This window comes from Leuciscus leuciscus (assembly GCF_965113295.1).
Source record: "Leuciscus leuciscus genome assembly, chromosome: 1".
In the NCBI taxonomy this organism is placed as follows: domain Eukaryota; kingdom Metazoa; phylum Chordata; class Actinopteri; order Cypriniformes; family Leuciscidae; genus Leuciscus; species Leuciscus leuciscus.
The window spans coordinates 22,071,910-22,092,306 of record NC_138725.1 but is presented as its reverse complement, the minus strand read 5'-3'; the positions used below and the strand labels follow the sequence as shown (position 1 = coordinate 22,092,306).

At 38.9% G+C, this 20,397-nt stretch overlaps 2 protein-coding genes across 2 annotated transcripts in view; both read right to left on the bottom strand.

The window, feature by feature from the left end:
- Positions 1-3,683, bottom strand: part of LOC309498402 (uncharacterized protein) — a 201,848-nt gene extending 198,165 nt beyond the window's left edge. The window contains exon 1 of the mRNA XM_082169118.1: positions 3,625-3,683. The gene's annotated coding sequence lies outside the window, so the exon portion shown is untranslated. The remainder of the gene's footprint in view (positions 1-3,624) is intronic.
- LOC309500794 (uncharacterized protein) overlaps positions 1-20,397 on the bottom strand; it is a 67,493-nt gene that overhangs the window by 2,677 nt on the left and 44,419 nt on the right. The window lies entirely within an intron of this gene.

The following is a 20,397-nucleotide window of genomic DNA, read 5'->3' as shown; positions in this document are numbered from 1 at the left end:
AGATAACCTGATGTGATTGGTGCAGCTCAGATCAAGGGGCATATTTAATGAGCAACATTATCCGACACCAGAGTAACTCGCTGAATTCAACTTGTGCTCTCGCGAGAACTCTGGATTACCAGGGTACTGTCATGGATAAATAAATATGACAATTTAACCACCACTAGGTGGCGGCAAGTCCATGTCTTATAAGATAGAAATTAGGGCTGGGCGATTTAAATCGCGATATTGTTATGCACATCTCGTCAGTAAAGCCGGTTCCTTGATTAGTAGTAAATCGCCATCACCTGCTTTCAGATGGAGCGGCATTTACTACAAAGAGCCGTAGTTAAAGGTGAACTAAGTAACTTTTTTTACCTTAACTGAACAGCTTCGGAGTCATTGGAATGGTTATATTACTTATTTCGGGTTGAATGGTGGTCGTTTCGCACCCCCCTGGTGCCCGTGAGCGGAAAATACGCACTTGCAACTTTGAGCCGGCGGGCCGCCGGCCGCTGCGTCAGGAAGTCTCGCGTGATATCAGGTCTCGCGATGTAAACAATTGCTTTACGGCCAAAAGAAATCTGCTAAAATGCGGTGATTATTGCGCTCCCTCACGCTGTCCGAACCCGAATGAAGAAGACGTTTTAAAGAACGTCCCATCTGCTTTGATGTCGTTGATCTATAGCCTCTGGTGTCTGAGAATCACCAACGAGTTTTTACGACAGTGTTGTCAAATATCTATTCCGAAGCTGTGGGGGGGAGCTCTAGAGAGAAACCTGCGAGCAAAAAGCGAGAATACAGCGAAGAAGTCCCGAAGCTACTGAGTGCTGCTTTAACTGAATAGCTGAGCCAAATCACATCAATATCACGGACGTATCGCCAGCGATATTTAATGCGATATGGCTCAGCTTGTCAGTTAACTACGGCTCTTTGTACACAGCAAAAACTCCAATGTTAAATTAACACTCCTGGGAGTGTATGAGTCCATACTCAAAAGTGTTTAAGTTAATGAGATAATTAAGTGATTAATTTAGTGATGATTGAACATTATTGAAGACACCTGATGTTAACAAGCAGAATCACTGAAGGAGAAAATCTCAAATTGTAAGCCACCATTATGACGATCAATGGTTGCTTTAGTTGGACTCTTGACCCATATATTATTAACTTTAGATTTTGTTTCTCTGAGGTATCTGAGTTATAACTGCCAGTTGAACAAAGAAAAAAAAGTGATCTGATGGTGTTGGTTATATTATGACAATCATCATTTGAACTTGATCACTGAACTCATTAAAATCCTTCTTTCTGACTTCGATTTATGTTGTTGTTGGTTACAGTATTACTGTGAATCTGCATAAATGCCCAGAATTGTTGATATAATATAAAGGATTTCTTAAAAGTTGTTTAAAAAAGAAACATTGTTTTAGGCACACACACATGTCAAGATTCAGTCTATGCATCTCAACAATGGTGAGGAGCAGAATATTCAATTAGGAAAAGTAAATTACATAGACAATTCAGATCATAATTTATTCATACCGCAATGCATGATGGGAGCCATTAATGAGTTGTGATTGGTGGCAACCACTGCAACATGCTTTATTATTGTCACCATTGTTGAGATTCACAGGCTGATTATTGATGTCTGTGTTTTAAATGAATTTGTCTGAACGTCTTTTGATCAGAACAATGTTTATTAAATATTTTGAATTATAAAGTACTGATAATCATAGGCTGAAGAATCACAAAACTGCAGCTAACAAGTTAAACCAAACTATCTCAATAAGTTTCATTTCTCAGATCACAGCATGATTATGGCAAAACATAACCAAAACTATAAGATAACATTTTACTTTGTTCAGTTAACTGTTATAAATCAATAACAGCAGACAAACAACAGTAAATATTAAAGTAAACATAATGGTCTAGAGCCCAACTAAAGCAAACACCCATCACCTTAATGGTAACTTACAATTTGTGATTTTCTCCTTCAGTGATTCTGCTTGTTAACATCAGGTGTCTTCAATAATGCTCAATCATCACTAAATTAATCACTTAATTATCTCATCAGCCCTAAATGCCGCTCCATCTGAAAGCAGGTGATGGTGATTTACTACTAATCAAGGAACCGGCTTTACTGACGAGATGCGCATAACAATATCGCGATTTAAATCGCCCAGCCCTAATAGAAATATGAAAATAAATGATGTAAAAATGAGCCAGATGTAATAGCAGAAAGGAGACACATTTTTTAAATGCAAGGTCAAACCAATTGTCCCAACGTCTGAATCCAATGGTGTGGTAGAAGGTTTCCTGCATGCTGTCTTTTCGGTGCACAAAGTAATTTAATTCCAATTTATCTGACCAATTTTCCACATCCTCGAATTTAGGTTGAAACGCCAATAATTTAGGTAAACATTTGATTATTCTGTTTAAATCTTTTTATTTCACTTATTCAAGCGGATGTCATTGTCACTAATGGCGCTTTTCCATTACCAGTACCAGCTCGACTCGAGTCGACTCGACTCGGCTCGCTTTTCGCTCCGTTTTCCATTGCAGATAGTACCTCCACAATAGTACCTGGTCGTCATAGCGACGCCGCAGGATACTGCCGTGATTTAATCTTTTACGCGAGACACACCCGCTACCCACACACACAGGACAATGGAGGAAATCGAGTGTATGCTGTTTTTGCATGTTTTTGTTTTTGCTGTTTTTTATTCAGGATACTCCGTCTGGCGCGTGCAATGATGACGCAGTGAATAGTGACGATTCTCTCTGACCAATCAGCAGTCTGCTGTGTTTTCACGTCACATTTTAGTATCGCCTCAGCTCGCTCAGAACCTCGCCGGAGGTGGTACGAAAAAAAGTACCTGGAAGCAGGTACAGGTACAACTTTTACACAGTGGAAAACCAAACAGAGCCGAGTCGAGTCGAGGCGAGCTGGTACTGTGTAGTGGAAAAGCGCCATTAGAGTTTCCCACCGGCCACTAACGTTGATCTCCCGGTAACAAATGCCCAGTGTTGGGGAAAGTTACTTGTAAATGTAATGCATTACTATATATATATATATATATAATATTATATATATATATATATATATATATTTATATAATATAATATAATATATATATATATATATATATATATATATATAATATAATATATATATATATATATATATTATATTATATTATATTTATACACTAAAATAACCATCATGTTTGTTTACACAGCGCACACAACACCTCCTCCAGGGGCGTAGTTTGTGGGGGTGATGGGGAAATGGGATAACTATGTTGTTAAAGTAAATGTTAAAGTAAAGGTAGTTTGACCTACCATAGCACTTTGACTAAAAAAAACACTTTAAACTAATACATTAGTTAAGTCAAGTCACTTTTATTTATATAGTGCTTTTAGCAATAGGTGCATAAATAAAATAAAATAAAATAAAATGCATTATTATCCTATGTAAACAAGTAAATGCTAACTAGGCTATTACTTTATTGCAGTTACTTTATCAATGTATGTGTGGATGATACCACATGTGTTGATTAACCCTCTGAACAAATAGGCTCACACAAATCAAAATATGCAACTGGCACATAATAAACATAGAATTACAAAATATACACAACTTACATTGAGCTGTAGAACCAATAAAGTTCCTCATAATAGGGTTTCTTGCATCCGGCTCAGTTGAGCAAACACTGAGCCATGCCAGTACTTCTACAAACACTCTTACTTGTCTCTCTTAAAAGGATAGCCCTTCCCGTAGAAACCTCCCTAGATCCCCCTTGAGGCGGGGAGTAACATTACAGCACAAGAAATGGAACAGCCTTTCAGAACTCTTACAACTGTATGTAAAAAAAAAAAAAAAAAGAGGTGAACCAGATATAAAATAAGTGTAAATAAGGGAGATAATCTGACCTGAAGTTGACAATCTATATGAAAGTTTCTCCAACCTCTCTCTACTGAACATTTGTTGAAAATCTTTACCCATTTCATAGTTTAACTGTTTATCTAAAAGTGATGAAGTGCTTGAATGTTTCTAACATGAATGTTCTTCAGCAACATGAATGAATGAAGAATAAACACCAACCTCTTTGTTCTTCAGGATCTTCAGTGTGTTTCATTCTGCAGGGTTCTGGATCACTCATGTTCTCACTGTCCTCTTTAATAAACTCAGTCTTTGCAGATTTCAGCTCTTCCTGATGCACTGATGCTCGTCTTCACTTGTAGCTGATGGGAATTTACAGCATTTATTGAAGAATTGCTGGGAGGAGCTTCACTGATGATGAATTACAGTGGGAGGAGCTGATCTGCCAAAAATCAGTAAATGAGTTTTTTTAACTAAATGACACATCTGTAAAAAAACTGGACATCATGTCTGTCTGTCTATCATAAATTAACTGATGCTCATTCAATTCATAACCCTAATTATTCTCATAATTATTCTCCTTCTTCATTCAAAAATAGTTGTGGAGTCTGTCACTTCATTAAAAATCAATCTTGAAGTCTTGGGGTTTTGATGCCAGAAAATAAGCTTTACTATCCAAGATATTATTTTATCACACAAAGTCGAGTGCTTTTGCAAAAGCAACTCCAGAGTCCAGTATCGAACATATATACACCTCAAAGGTAATCAATACATACTATATACTTGTGTTTTAAACAGTGAAAATGAGACTAAGGGCTTCACCATATAAGAGCATTTCCATCCAGTCCAGTCGCATGCTTTGCTTCTCTAATGCTTCTGCCCTGAGCCAGATATACTAGCATAATGTCTTTGATAATATTCTCATAGATTTCACTTAATCCAGTTAATAATATTCTACAAAATGCAGAAATAAAGAAAAACATTAATATCTTAGGGTAAATTCTTCCAAATACAAATAATGATAAGAAAAACAGTTAAACTCAGAAATAAATGTACATATAGTAATCATCAAATCCCCTCAGTCTGTTGACACCAATGAAATGAGCTTTAAGTGTCAATTTACAGGAGATCTGAAGACATCAGCATAATAAATGAGGTGAAAACGGGAACTATTGTCATGAAATAAAGAGTGTTTTCATCAGATCTGTTAATATTGATGAGCCTCAGACTATCAACACTCATTCAACAAGCCATTCAGGATCATCAGCAGATCATCTCACTTTATTCTGAGTGTTTGCTGTTAGAAACACATTATTTGAGTCAGGATCGATGATAATAGCCTGTAAAACAACTCTATTGAAAGACAATACTGTTATTGCTCACAATATGACATGGATAAAACATCAGTAATACAAAAACATGAATGACACTCAGGTAAATAACTACACCATTATATGTCCATATTAATCTAAACATTGTTTGATTTTCTCAAATTGCAATACAATTATTAGATCATCATTATATTCAATTTAAATCTGATTTATAGTTACTGTTGAAGTTGCATTTCTCATAAATAGTAGAAGTTATTCATAGTTCTAGAGATTATTCTTCTTACAGTAACTTTGGTAACAAGGTTGATGAATACAGTCAATGCTACAGTTTGTGTCAAAACTGAGACAATGGATTGAGATTATTTTCTTGTCTTCCCATCATGCAGTAGAAAGAGTCCAGATGATGTCACTTCCTGAGTGTTTCACAATTTTAGAAATGCTCTGCTTTTAAAAGAGGAAAATCATGTCAGAAGTAACAGTTTAAGGCTGAAATAACCTCAGATACTTTGATCTTCTGAGATACGGACAACACAAACACACACAGGCTTCTGTTTCACAGCCCACAGAGTGAAGATGCAGGAAAGCTTTTTCCCTCCGGTCCTTCCTTCTCATTCATTCTTTCTCCCACTTCAGTCCCTTTACCCATTCTCCCCTTCACTCAGTTTACTGTGAGTGATCAAAGCAGAATATAATGTTCTTTACATGTCTGGTATCATTTGAAATGTCTCAGTGCGACTGGTACAATGATCTCGTGTCCAGAGAAACAGAACAAAATGTAAAAGAAGTGAGAGTGTTTAGAGATGTTGTTTCTACGGTGGCCGAGATATATATATTACATAGTCTCTCACTTTATTTGCTTTTATATTAGAACACTTGATTATTTAATCAAAATTACAATATGTATTTTAGTGATAAAAAAGAATTGAATCGAATACATTTCTGATTTGTTTATGTTTCTGTCGGCTACATGAACTTATCAATGTTGAGAAAGCAATAACGTCACTTTAAATACGCAACTTTTGCCGGCAACAAAGTGACCAGCTGGATATAAACTAATGGAAATAGATGGTAACAATTGCGACATTAAACATTTGGATCAGGTTTGCATGTGTTTTTGTCACATTGCTTTAATCGCTTGAGGTACTAATGTTAGAGTCCTCACAGCCTCGACAGCAAACACACGGCTGTTCTTTCTCTGCTAATGCAGCATCTAGTCAAATTAATTAATCAAATTAATTACTTTATAATGATATGGCAACATGTACTGTAGTGTTCTGTATTCATACCGTTTCGCTGTCAATGTTTTAAATGTGCATCTGAAGTGTCAGCGCCGTATGTGTGATTTCCGTGCCTCACGTTAACATACTCAGCCAGTGATAGTTTGTTATTTGTCCTCTAGAGGGCGCTCTCGCTCTGTATAATGCCTGCAGTCTCTTCTCAGCGCTCTCGCACTGTGTGCGCACTCTTCTCAGCCGCTCCAGCAACAGACGCAACCCGGAAAAAAACATCAGTGTGGATTTTTGCTGATAACAATAGTTCCACCAATCAACTATCAGTACCGCTATATCATATCAGAACCATGAGGGTTCCTTCAACTGATGCGGTTACTTTAGAAAACTATTACAAATTGCATTTAGTTTAGTCAGTTATCATGTAGGTTATGACCTCTATGTAAAACGAATAATAGTTTTACGATTTCGTTATTTTGGTACCATTTCATTGCTAACATCAGCTATCAGGTTCCCAAACGAAGGCAAGCTAATGTTAGTAAAGTATCAGTGCTATCGTTATTCTGTATATTAGCGACTCTGTTACATGTCCTCGAGAATAGGCATGATCCTCCATCTTCAACAGGCTTTCAAATCTGCCGGCAGTCGCGAGTAATCTCCCCCTCGCAGTCGTCACGGTGCCACGAGTGTAAAAGCGCGAAAAGCGAAACTTGAATTTCCAGGTACGTCCCTCTTTGCAGGGAACTACACTAACCTTTTCTACTGGTGGCACTTGCCCTGCTAACTTTTTCAGTTACTGGTGCAAAACATGATTTGGTCGCACAAATTATTTATAGTAAGCCGCTCTGGATAATAATGAACAATAATGAAACTGTACTGCATACTGTCAGGGTTTACAGATGAAACAGACAAGATGGTTAGTTTAAAGGTTTAATTGCAGAATGGATCGGAGCCCCGCCGAAGGCCCACAGGGTGCAGTATAGGGGGTGCTCGAGTGAGTGGCTTCGCTGTCTTCCAATGGAAGGGACGAGTCGGGGCTCACGACTGGGAGGAGGCTGCTGCAGGACAGTTCCGGTGTGTATTTCGGGTGACGTACTCCCTTCTTCCCAGGGGGAGGACGGGTCGGGACTTACGACCGGAGGAACTGTGGTGGAACAGTTGAAGTGCGTGCTTCGGGTACGTACTCCTCTTCTTCGCAGCGGGAAGTAGACAGAGGGGTACGACGAGAGGAATTCCTGCGAGCAGTCAGGTGGAAAGTCGGGTATGCAATCCCCTTCTTCGTCCGGCGACAAACAGAGAACTTGGGGCTGGAGAGCTTCACTGCAGAGCAGTCAGGTGAGTGTACAGGCACGTAATCCTCTTCTTCTACAGATGACAGACAGAGAACTTGCGGCTGGAGGGCTTCACTGCAAAGCAGTCAGGTGAGTATGTAGCAGTTCGCTGGACGCACCACAGGATCAGCCCAAATAAAGAGAAACACCAGCAATGCCTTTTCGCTCTTGTGTATTTACTGCAAGCATAAAATGGGACAGTGTTACATTCATCTGTTCTGGATCGACAATCTCTCTTCAGAGTGCTTCCCGCAAACTCACATATTACAAGATGTATTTTCTTTACAGTATTTTAAATTGTTCCATTTAATAAAATGCATAACACTAAAGGCATATTTTTTATGTAGAATTAATAAGATTTATGAATTCTGAAAATTAATAAAACATTAATGAAACTAAATGAATACAACTCATACCTGCAAGCATAAAATGGGACAGTGTTACATTCATCTGTTCTGGATCGACAATCTGCACATCATTCAGTTATTTACATTGTCCCATCTTTCTAATATGCAGGCGAATTACAACATCAAAGTAACAATTCACAGTTTCAGTTTCTTCTCCTTAACACACATAACGTGCTTTAAGTATGAACTACATTACTCAAAATGCACCGCCGCTTACTGGCGCGCATTTCACTGTGCAGCAAAGATTAACCATTCGTGTCATCAAAACAGATTTATGTGAAACTCAGATTAACATTAACAAGCGTCCTCATAATTATGAAAATTAACATAGGACATTAACTGATACTTCAGATGTTATACTGCTCACAGAAATATGACGCAATCACACGTTTTAAAGCGATACAGTTTATATACTATATAAAACATGAATAACCATCTATTTAACACACAACAGGGTCATCAACAGTATTACCAGCATGTTTTGTTTTGATTTCGTCATAACCGCTATTTAATATGCTCTAAAACCTTGTTCGAGTTGTCCATTAACAAAGACACATACCTCTCTTCAGAGTGCTTCCCGCAAACTGAAGAGTGCAACACGTGAGGAATACACCATTGGTTGAAAGGGGGTTTATACCAAATCGGTAACACAAAAGAACACATCTTTCTAGTCAAACTCATACAGTACAGGGCAGTAGTGCAATTATAACGTTTGATAAGCACAAAGACTAAATACTACAATTTCCATACTGTGTCAAATTAATATTCCAACCTTCCCCACCTTAATGAAATATGGATCATCTCTCAATATCATGCTCAATCTCTCTCTGCACCTGATTTGAGAAGCAACTCATCCATTTAACAAAGTTTGATGAATTATACATTTTCCACACTATTACAAGTATACAGGCACGTAATCCTCTTCTACAGATGACAGACAGAGAACTCACGGCTGGAGAGCTTCACTGCAGAGCAGTCAGGTGAGTGTTCAGGCACATAATCCTCTTCTTCTACCGGTGACAGACAGAACTCATGGCTGGGGAGCTTCACTGCAGAGCAGTCAGGTGAGTGTACAGGCACGCAATCCCCTTCTTCTACAGATGACAGACAGAGAACTTACGGCTGGGGAGCTTCACTGCAAAGCAGTCAGGTGAGTATACAGGCACGTAATCCTCTTCTCGGCTGGAGGGCTTCACTGTAGAGCAGTCGGTTAAGCATTCACCTACGTGCCCCTCTTCACAAGGGGCTATCAGATAGTACACTCAAATATCTGTGGAGTACAACAGTGTTAGCCTCTTTTTACGTTTTAGAACGTGACAAAAAACTCAGGCAAGTAATGAACATCCAGCGGGTTTAAGTTCACACATCAAAACAGTGCATCACACCACTTCATCACTGCAATTCAGCACTCCGTGGGAAATACATATATAGATGGCCGTCGCCCATTTTCTGACCTGGCATTCACATCAGGGAGTCCCATAGACAAGAGAGAGAGGATGGAGATCGATTGGACTACTCACAGTCTCTCACAAACGATCTTACTGTCCAGCAATTTCCTCCTTCCGGTTGAGTCGGCGTGCTCTATCTCCCAAACTCACAGTGCCACGCCCGTTTGCCAGCCCCACTTCCTCTTCTCCACCGCTCACGCTTCCTCCGAGATACACAGTCCCCAAAACTGACACTCTTTGGTCTGTACTCTCTCCTTTTATCCTCCCCTAATGGCAATGTGTCCCAATCGCGGGGCTTCATTCCCCTCGTGCACAGCTGTCGGCAATTTTGGCTAATCACCCCATTCGCGGGGATTTTGCGCTAACCCGGAACCAGAGCCATATAGAGAGAGAGTTGCGACAACGGAAGTTCAAAATGCTTAGTTGTCACGTGATTCGCGTAGACCTCAGATAGTTCCAGGAAGTGCTTCAGCGCCAATTCAAATCGATGGAGTTAGAGAGCAGAACTTTGACTTTTGGTAGTTTGTAGTCAATAAATTAATTGATTTACAATATGTATATAATACACTGATATGTGAATGTAGTATGTGTTTGTAGTTACAGTAATTTTATTTTTAAAAGATACAAATCTGCTAGTATTTAATGTTTATAGTGGTCAACCAGCATTGCCTGCCGTTTGTTAACATATTTCTGGCTACGTACGTTAACTGTTACCTTGGTTAAAGACCGTGTTGCAGTTGTTTTGAAGTATTTCATTTAGTTTCGCGTTTAAAGTCTGTGTAGAGAGAATGGTGTCGTCTTAGCGGCCCCTAATTTAATAACAAATGATCGTTCCGACGGAAGCGAATCAATGAACAATAACTTTAGCTGGAAAATAACTTTATTAAAGAACCGCTATAAAGCCAAAACAATCCCTGTTACCATAAATTATACGTGTATCTCTGTAAAGCTGCTTTGAAACAATCTACATTGTTAAAAGCGCTATATAAATGAAGATGACTTGACTTGACTATTTTTTGTTCTTAAACTAGAATATTTAAAGGTATCACGTAATGTTCACTATGGTTTCACAAGGACAGAGACTTGCAGGTAACGTGATTGTCTTAAAAAAATACATTGCAAACAAGTAAAATGTAGAATTTAATTAAAGGGATAGTTCAGGATTTTAGACATGAATCTCCATAGCTTCCCCATAAGCAGTGTGGTGCATTGACCATGACTTACCCCCGACAGCGTCCTGTGAGCCGAGCTCCGGTCCAGTTTTGGTCAAGATGAAATTAGTCCGGCAAGATTGCTGGGGTCACGGCAATAAAGCTTTTTTCTTCTCAAATCAATATGTGTTCAAAAGAGTGATATATTTGCGTCACTAAAACGTTGTCTATGGAGAGGTCAGACCTCGTAATGGCTTGGCACTATTTTCTCCCCTGTCATATCACTGCGCGCTGCCGCTACCTACAGCCAGCTGCGAGCTGCGCAGGCGCACACCACTTTTTCAGTTGTTCGGCAGTGTTTACAGCAGTGTTTACGTGCTCAGAACAGCTACACGAACGAGCTAACATAGCTACTCACCAAGAGCGATCAGTTTGTACAAGCTTTGTAGAAAATGGTGCGGACTTGTGACTATCCGGACTGTACAAACAAAGATGTGGCGCTTTCTCCTCACACATTTCAAAGATTTCCTGTGGCAGATGTTGCTCTGAGGCGACTTTGGCTCATTGCTCTGGGCTTCAATGTGAACACCAAACTGGCGAAGATAAAGAAGATATCCTTTTGGCTGTGTGTCGAAGTCAATGTTGTCATCGTCGCTGCTGTAGTCAGACATGTTATCGTTCTCTTTACGAGCTGTAAACAAAGTGACACGTGCGCGGCTCCCAGCTGGCTGTAGGTAGCGGCAGCGCGCAGTGATATGACGGGGAAGAAAATAGTGCCAAGCCATTACGAGGTCTGACCTCTCCATAGACAGCGGTTTTGTGCTGCAAATATATCACTCTTTTGAACACATATTGATTTGAGAAGAAAAAAACTTTATTGCCGTGACCCCAGCAAACTTGCCGGACTAATTTCATCTTGACCAAAACTGGACCGGAGCTCGGCTCACAGGACGCTGTCGGGGGTAAGTCATGGTCAATGCACCACACTGCTTATGGGGAAGCTATAGAGATTCATGTCTAAAATCCTGAACTATCCCTTTAAGTGAAATTTCATTAATCTTAATGCTTACAATGCTTATGCACCCCATGCACTTATTACTGTATAAATTAATACATAAAATATTAATGTATAATATTACATTTTCAAACAAAACATGATTATACACACACACACACATTATTTCATTAGTGTCCATGTGCATTTACTTTTAACATAATTTGATAAATTCATGACCTACATCACTTTAATCTATAAAACCTATTTATTTGGTTATTTTATTATAGTAATTAAAGTATACATGATAATGCATCGTCCAGAGGAGCCTTAATGATGAGTGAAAAGGGTTGTAGATCTCTCAAATAATGGTAAAAACTGCTTTCAAGTATGGGTAGGTTGGTACACTTTCCATGTCAGGTGAATTTAAACATTTAGAAATGTTTACAGCTGAAACTTGTTTAAATTTCAAAAAGTCAAAGTTCACTACTCAAAAATATACATTACATCAGTTTTAATATATATATATATATATATATATATATATATATATATATATATATATATTAGGGCTGTCAAAAGATTAATCGCGATTAATCGCATCCAAAATAAAAGTTTGTGTTTAAATAATATATGTGTGTATACTGTGTATAATTATTTTGTATATATAAATACACACACATATATTTAAGAAATATTTGCATACATACTGAATATATTTATAGATCATTTATATTATATATAAATATATTTTTTTTTATATATAAATAACAAATTTTTCTTAAATATATACATGCGTGTGTGTATTTCTAGATACAAATTTAATTATACACAGTACACACACATATATTATTTAAACACAAACTTTTATTTTGGATACGATTAATCACGATTAATCTTTTGACAGCCCTAATATATATTATATATATATATATATATATATTTTTTTTTTTGCATTGATTTAGCACAATGGGATTTATAAATGTCTAATTAACTGCACGTCAAGCATGTTGTCTGTCATTTCCTCTATGTTGTTCTTGTGGTGTCTGACACAGAGAGGAGAAAATATGCTGAAACTGAAGGTGAGGGTACAGTGTCAGTGCAGGGAGTCTTCATGATCCACTGAATCCCTTTGAGCTTCTTGTGTTGAGAGAGATAAAGGAGACAAAAACGGGACAAATTATATACAGTAGTAGTATATATTACATGTTGTGGTATTTAGTATGATTCCCCATTAAGTCTAGTGTGATTTGTTTTTAAAAATGGCTTGCTGCCTTTAAGCATTGTTTTTAATCTCACAAATAAACTTCCATTTCCCATCAATCCAAAAATCAGCTGAGCTGAAACATAATATAGACAGCCTAATAGTCAACAGAAACAGAATGTCTAAAAAACTCCACCCATACGTTTTTGTTACTCAAAAATGCAATCTAAAATAATGTTTTTTGTTTTGTTATTGCACATTTAATGAGGAATGAAACGGATATTCTAATTTTATCACTTCCACATATCACATTCCCCAATGTTATATTTAACCCGTTTAGAAGCCTTTCCCTCTTATTACACAACAAAGGATAAAACTGCATTAATAGAACGGGTTTAACCATTAATAGGCTGTTCGTGGTTTGTTATGCGCTACTAACTTTATCCAATGACCTATCTTTTATCTGATAACGTCCCCTAAAACTATTAATTTAGAGAGCAATAATCAACTAGCATGCTTTAATACAAGTTAATTTGATTCAGATGTACTGATAATATACAATCGTATTCTTTAAACGTCTCACCTTTTATAAAAGTCCATCACAAACGGTCCGTTCTACCGCGCTGCTGCTACTTCCAGGAACTATTGAGGGGCTCCACGAGCTGCCATTGCTGTAAAAAAGCGTTCCATTGTTGTCAATGGAGTTGTCGCAACTCTCTCTCTATATGGCTCTGCCCGGAACTAGCCCGGTGTTCCGTTGTTATGGGTCCGGCGGGAGGCAATCTCGGCGAACATTAGTTCCGCCTTGCAAGGGAAAAAGTTGGAGTTTCGTCATCTCGTGACAATCGCGTCTCAGGTAAGGAACCAGGTGAGTGTTCGGGGAGTCTGAGTGTCATGAATTGACGAGACCAGACGATGACTGAAGGGTGAGTGCTGAATATAAAGGGGTGAGATGACGAGGTACAGGTGATGATGATTACTCAGGGGAGAGTGAGTACAGGCAGAGCCCGTCTACGGAGAGCCTGTCCACTCCCTATTAAGCCCTATTGTACCGAATTTTGGTTGTAGTACCACCAGAGTTCCACTGGGGGCGCTCGCCATGAGTGCAAAATGAATGGGAGTCAATGGGGCTAGACGGCTAAATTTGTCTCTTTCACCCGATTGCCGTTGAGAAATCTCAGATGTGATTGTAGATTTTGCAAGTTCAACATGGGTTTTAGGTCGAAAGTTGAATGAACGAGTACTTATGTCGTTTTGATTTCTTACAGGTTGAGTTGTTGTTGCCCATAACACGCTAGCATTCTGCTAATGACGTCAGCATTCTGACGTCATTGACATTTTGAAAGACTTTTTTAAATCAAATAAGTGACTCTAAAAAATCTAACACCCAGCAATGTGTAATTTCTTTGCATCTCCTTTCGAATACAACATTCAAATTACTAGACAAAAAATTATATCCTGAGAAAAGTGGATTTTGAGGGGTATACCGCCATTGACCTCCATTCATTCTGCACTTGTCCTGTGAGCGCCCTCATATGGAATCAGAGTGGAACTGCAACCAGTTCAGAAGCCGGAAGTGTAGTGAGAGTGAAACTTCTCGCCATATTAGACATTCTCTGGTACAGGTGTGAAGACACGAGGGATGCTGGGAAGTGTAGTGAAGAGAAGACAGACGGTGAAGGTGGAGAATGTGACATTTACAGACGTGCTTTTTATTTTACTTGCCATCTTTTAAACCACATGCCTTGTTGTTTTTGTTTTCTTTAACATTGGTTGGGATAGATTTACTGTAATAGAAAATACAGTACACAATAAAGTGCAAAATGGATTTCAACATGCTATGGTTGGCACAGATGGGCAGACTCCTGAACTCTTAAGTAGTGATGCACCGATGTGAAAATTGTGGCCGATACCGATAATAAACGATATTAATATTGCTGTTATTTTCCAAAACACTTTTTTTTTCTTTTTTCTTTTTTTTTTAACTTTAGAAATGACTGATATTGGGCACCTTTACCTGTGTGCAAAATATGTCACACATAGGACACACATGCATTATATTGCATTGCATTGCATTTAATGTGTGCTGGTCAACTTGTCTAAAATTGAGAAACCCCTAGAAAACAGTAAAAAACAAAACAAAAACAAAAAACAGGAACATTGTGTACAATTAAGATAGGCTACTTAATTTATTATTCCAATATCCAAATATGATACCTGGAAAAGGGCTTCTATTTGTGACGAGCTGTCTTTGCGTTTGAACATTGGACATTTTAAACAGGACACGCATTAGCTGAATAAATGTTAGCCAATACAAACATATTTATAGAAAACAGTTGACAATGAATAGACAGGAGTCCAATAATAGCATAACGAATCACTTATTCTAAAAATAATATCAAGTATAAGTTAGACAAATCCGACATATAACGAGGGCTGTGTTAACAGTAAAACGTCCGTCATTTAACGAATTTTAAAAACGATGAATGGATAATACAAAATGTTTTCTGACATTTTGACAGAAAAAAAACAAGCAAGGACAAAATTTAAACTATAGCCCGTCAATTTTCATTTTAAAATGATCTTCTCTCTCTGTGTGCGCGCGTCCTTGTTTGTGTGAGAGAGAGAGCTCGCGCAGCACTGATACAATGGTACGTTTTAATCTAAGTAACGGTCGCGGGGCTGAAGCCAACTTGATGTGTCGAATGCTCAGAGCACGTTATAAAACGTATTCTTAATATAAAGGAGGTGTCTGGAAGGAGACCCAAACTTGTGACCTCTGAGAAGGACTGTACTTCGGGTTGATACAAAATCCTCAATCTCCCCAGGTTGTCCGGTCAGAACAATAATGAGGACGAATTTTACACTCTCATGCCACTCTTTAATGAAACAGTTTGATATAGATGATGTGAGTTTTGTTCATGGTTTCTAAAACAAAACAGAAAAAGAATGGACTCATGAATAATAAGTATTCATACACAATTATAACAATAAATGGGTCATTCCTGGGATTCGGTAATATTTCAGTCCCCTAGATTTTTGAAAGTGGTGGTTCACCAAAATGAAAAAGCTTTTCACAATACTTTGGTATGTCCTTTATAATGAATACAAATAATTATTGCGTTTAAATCATTTTTATCATAAAAAAAAAAAACCTATTTCTGTCTTATAGCAAGCATTTTGTCATGTCCCTGAGGTTCTTCGCTGAATTTGTACTTGGAAAATAATTAATCAAATGTGCACAGTGTCTATAATTTTCGGCAATAATGCAAGTATTTATTTGTATTCTTTGCTTTTGAAAAAAAAAAGAAAAAAAAAAGAAGCAAGATATTTGATAAAAAACAACTTATAAAGTTACGTCCCTCAGTCTGAACTCAACCCCGTCACGCCAACCATTCTCCGCCCATAATAATTTAGACTCCACCCATATGTGACATCATTCACAGGAAGTTGCATCATTCAGCTCTCTTCAACAGCATGGTGCAGAAGAAGATGAGTGATATCACACTTTTTATTCATTTTTTGAGGTGTATTATAGTCAGGGAGGTTACTGTCAAGCTTAACAACTCAACCCCATCACATACAATTAAGATGGAAAATGATGACTTTTCAAAATTTTATTTTAATCCATTAAAATCTAAAATATACTTATTTCATTTGCTGCCATGTGGCCCACTCTTCTACACCACATTAAGAGCAGTGGCCATTTTGAGCAAAAAAACTCAACCCCATCACACTCAACACCGTCAATGATTTCAATTTAGAAATTTAATTTCAGTAAATATATTATTACCAAAATCATCACTAATAAGTTGAGAGTAGAAAATTAGTTTAGAGCATGTACCATACCATACCATCTTCTTCCGCTTATCCGGGGCCGGGTCGCGGGGGTAGCAGTCTAAGCAGAGATGCCCAGACTTCCCTCTCCCTAGACACTTCCTCTAGCTCTTCTGGGGGGACACCGAGGCATTCCCAGGCCAGCCGGGATACTCCTCCCAGTGGGACTTGCCGGGAACACCTTCCCGGGAAGGCGTCCAGGAGGCATCCGGAACAGATGCCCGAGCCACCTCAGCTGACCCCTCTCGATGTGGAGGAGCAGCGGCTCTACTCTGAGCTCCTCCCGAGTGACCGAGCTTCTCACCCTATCTCTAAGGGATCGCCCAGCCACCCTGCAGAGAAAGCTCATTTCGGCCGCCTGTATCGGGGATCTTGTCTTTCGGTCATGGCCCAAAGCTCATGACCATAGGTGAGAGTAGGAACGTAGATTGACCAGTAAATCGAGAGCTTCGCCTTGCGGCTCAGCTCCTTCTTCACCACGACAGACTGGTACATCGCCCGCATCACTGCAGAAGCTGCACCGATCCGTCTGTCAATCTGCCGTTCCATCCTTCCCTCACTCGTGAACAAGACCCCAAGATACTTAAACACTTGAGGCAGGAACTCTCCACCAACCTGAAGTGGGCAAGCCACCCTTTTCCGACTGAGGACCATGGCCTTGAATTTGGAGGTGCTGATTCTCATCCCAGCCGCTTCACACTCGGCTGCAAACTGTCCCAGTGCATGCTGAAGGTCCTGGTCTGAAGGGGCCAGCACGACAACATCATCCGCAAAGAGCAGAGATGAAATCGTGTTGTCCCCAAACCTGACACCCTCCGGCCCCTGGCTGCGCCTAGAAATTCTGTCCATAAAAATTATGAACAGAACCGGCGACAAAGGGCAGCCCTGCCGGAGTCCAACATGCACCGGGAAGAAATCTGACTTACTGCCGGCAATGCGAACCAAGCTCCTGCTTTGGTCATACAGGGACCGGACAGCCCTTAGCAAAGGACCCCGAACCCCATACTCCCGGAGCACCCTCCACAGGCCGCCGCGAGGGACACAGTCGAATGCATTTTCCAAATCCACAAAGCACATGTGGACTGGTTGGGCAAACTCCCATGAACCCTCCAGCACCCTGTAAAGGGTATAGAGCTGGTCCAGTGTTCCACGGCCTGGGCGAAAACCGCACTGTTCCTTCCGAGGTTCTACTATCGGCCGTATTCTCCTGTGCCGGACGGTTTGCCAGAATCTCTATGAGGCCAGCTGGAAGAGATTGGCCTTCCAATCTGCCGTTATCTGCTGCAGTTTTGTTTTATGTTCCAGCATTGAGGAATGTTTGAGACACTAGTAAATTTACCTATTGTGCCCATTTGATAAAAGGTTCTGTTTGGTAATCTATTTTTGTTTTTTTCTTACCAAAAATATTTGAAAGTTACTAACGACCGTACTGTCTGCAGTAGTTTTCTTTGTTTAAATTCTCACTGCAGTTCAGATAATAAAGTAAAAATGAAAAAAACTAAATATGACTATGTCTTTATTACATGGTTGCCTAAAATAAAATAGTGTTTTGTTTGAGTCTCAAAGAGGGATTTTCGTATTAAACAAATACAAATGAAAAGTAGGCCAATGTGTCCTTTCAACCCTGTTACAGTATTCAACCCCATCACAGTATTCTCAACCCTGTCACGTTAATATTTTTGGAAAATAAAATAAGGAAGACAATTAAAAATTAAAGCATTTCTTGCTGATTACCACCCGACATGTTAAGGGCTAACACAGTAAAATTGTGGTTTTAGTGAAACATCTAAATTACATTTTTTCTTACTAAAATAAAGAGACCACGGACAAACAATTTGGATATTTGTAACTTCCATCACATACAAATGTGAAAATTATCATAAATGTTACATTTTAAGTCATTGAATTGGTATGAGGGACACATGAGCAGTAGGTAGATGTTTGTTTTATAACAAGTTTTGTGTAAAATCCTGTTTAAACTAATTCAATTTTGTCCGTTACGGGGTTGAGAATAAAAGGTGTACAAATCTGAAAAAAACTGAAAATAATAAAAAGTCTTTAATGCCTGAGATGGGAAAATATGATTTTTTGAAGGTTTGATATGTGCCTAATAATGTGGGGTATTTAGAAATGTAATCATATGTAGTTCAAAAATTTTAAAAAGTCCAAGTTGAAATATTACCGAATCCCAGGAATGACCCAAATGCAATTAAGGTATGAAAAGAAGATTTCTAAATCACTACAATGAATATAATATAACAATAAACAATATATCTCAAAAGTGCAAAATACTATACAACTGGTACATAATAATACTGTCTTGAATTGCGCAGACATAAATGATTAAACTGCCTGGTTGGCTGAAAACCACCAAAACTCAGCGCTATAACATTTGGCCGAGAAGGGGTTAAATCACGCCACATCCGAAAACACGCAGAGAGCGCATGCTGGTGTCACGTGATCAGAGTTAAAGCCTACGATGCACACAGCCAAAAACACAGTGAAATTGCTCAAAACACCATCAAAGATATGGGAAAGTGTGAAACTATCATGTAGCCTAAATTTGGTTTGGTTATTTAGCTCCAGGAATGCACACATCGATAGGCAAAGTAAAGTGTAAGGAATCGTACACATACTACATTAATCTAATCAAGGAACAGATAACAATATTTACATAGACTTACGTTCTCATGGACGCATGAAGCAGAACTGAAGATAAAAGATATTTCCCCCTAGATATACCGGATCGGGGATGGAGCGAGTGTCTCCGATGAAAGTTACATGCATACTAACAACAGTCCGGAGATGCACTAGTGGAGACTGTCTGATTGGTGGAGAAAAAAAAGGGGGATTGCTGATTGGCCTAACTGTTGCTGGGCACGTGTAAAGTGGAAAGTGACACTACAGTAAACTAGATAATAACTTATAATAACACAAACACAAGATAAAGTCAGAACCTTATTAACAACAAGGGTATCAGTGGGTACCCTGCATTAGGTGGCCCATCCCAAAACATGTGTCAAACCCTAGCCACACGACCCCTGGCCTGGCAAGCCATTCCCAGTGTGTCGAGTTGGGCTATAAACACAATAAAGCGAGGCTACTCGCTCCAATTTGCTCACAGACCCCCAAAGTTTCAGGCGGTTGTAGAGACTTAGGTGAGAAGCGGCGTGTCACATGCTTCATTCCGAAATACAGACTCTGTTAGCAAAAGGGGCGAAAGGGCCAGTTCTCCTCTGGCGCTTATGAACTAGAGACCGGATTTAACTATAAGATTAAAAATTATATGAATGCCTGGCTGAAGAGATGCGTCTTTAATCTAGTTTTAAACTGGGAGAGCGAGTCTGAGCAACAAACAGTATCAGTTTTGGAGCTAAATGTGAAAATGCTCTCCCTCCTTTGGTGGATCTGGATATCCTAGGTATGACCAAAAGCCTCGAATTTAGTGATCTTAAAGTCAAGTCAAGTCAAGTATATTTGTATAGCGCTTTTCACAATACAGATTGTATCAAAGCAGCTTCACAGTATTAAATTAAAATAATACAACAAGTTTTGTTTCTAGTGGAATTTATTGATTGATAAAATTTAATTAAATATCCCCAA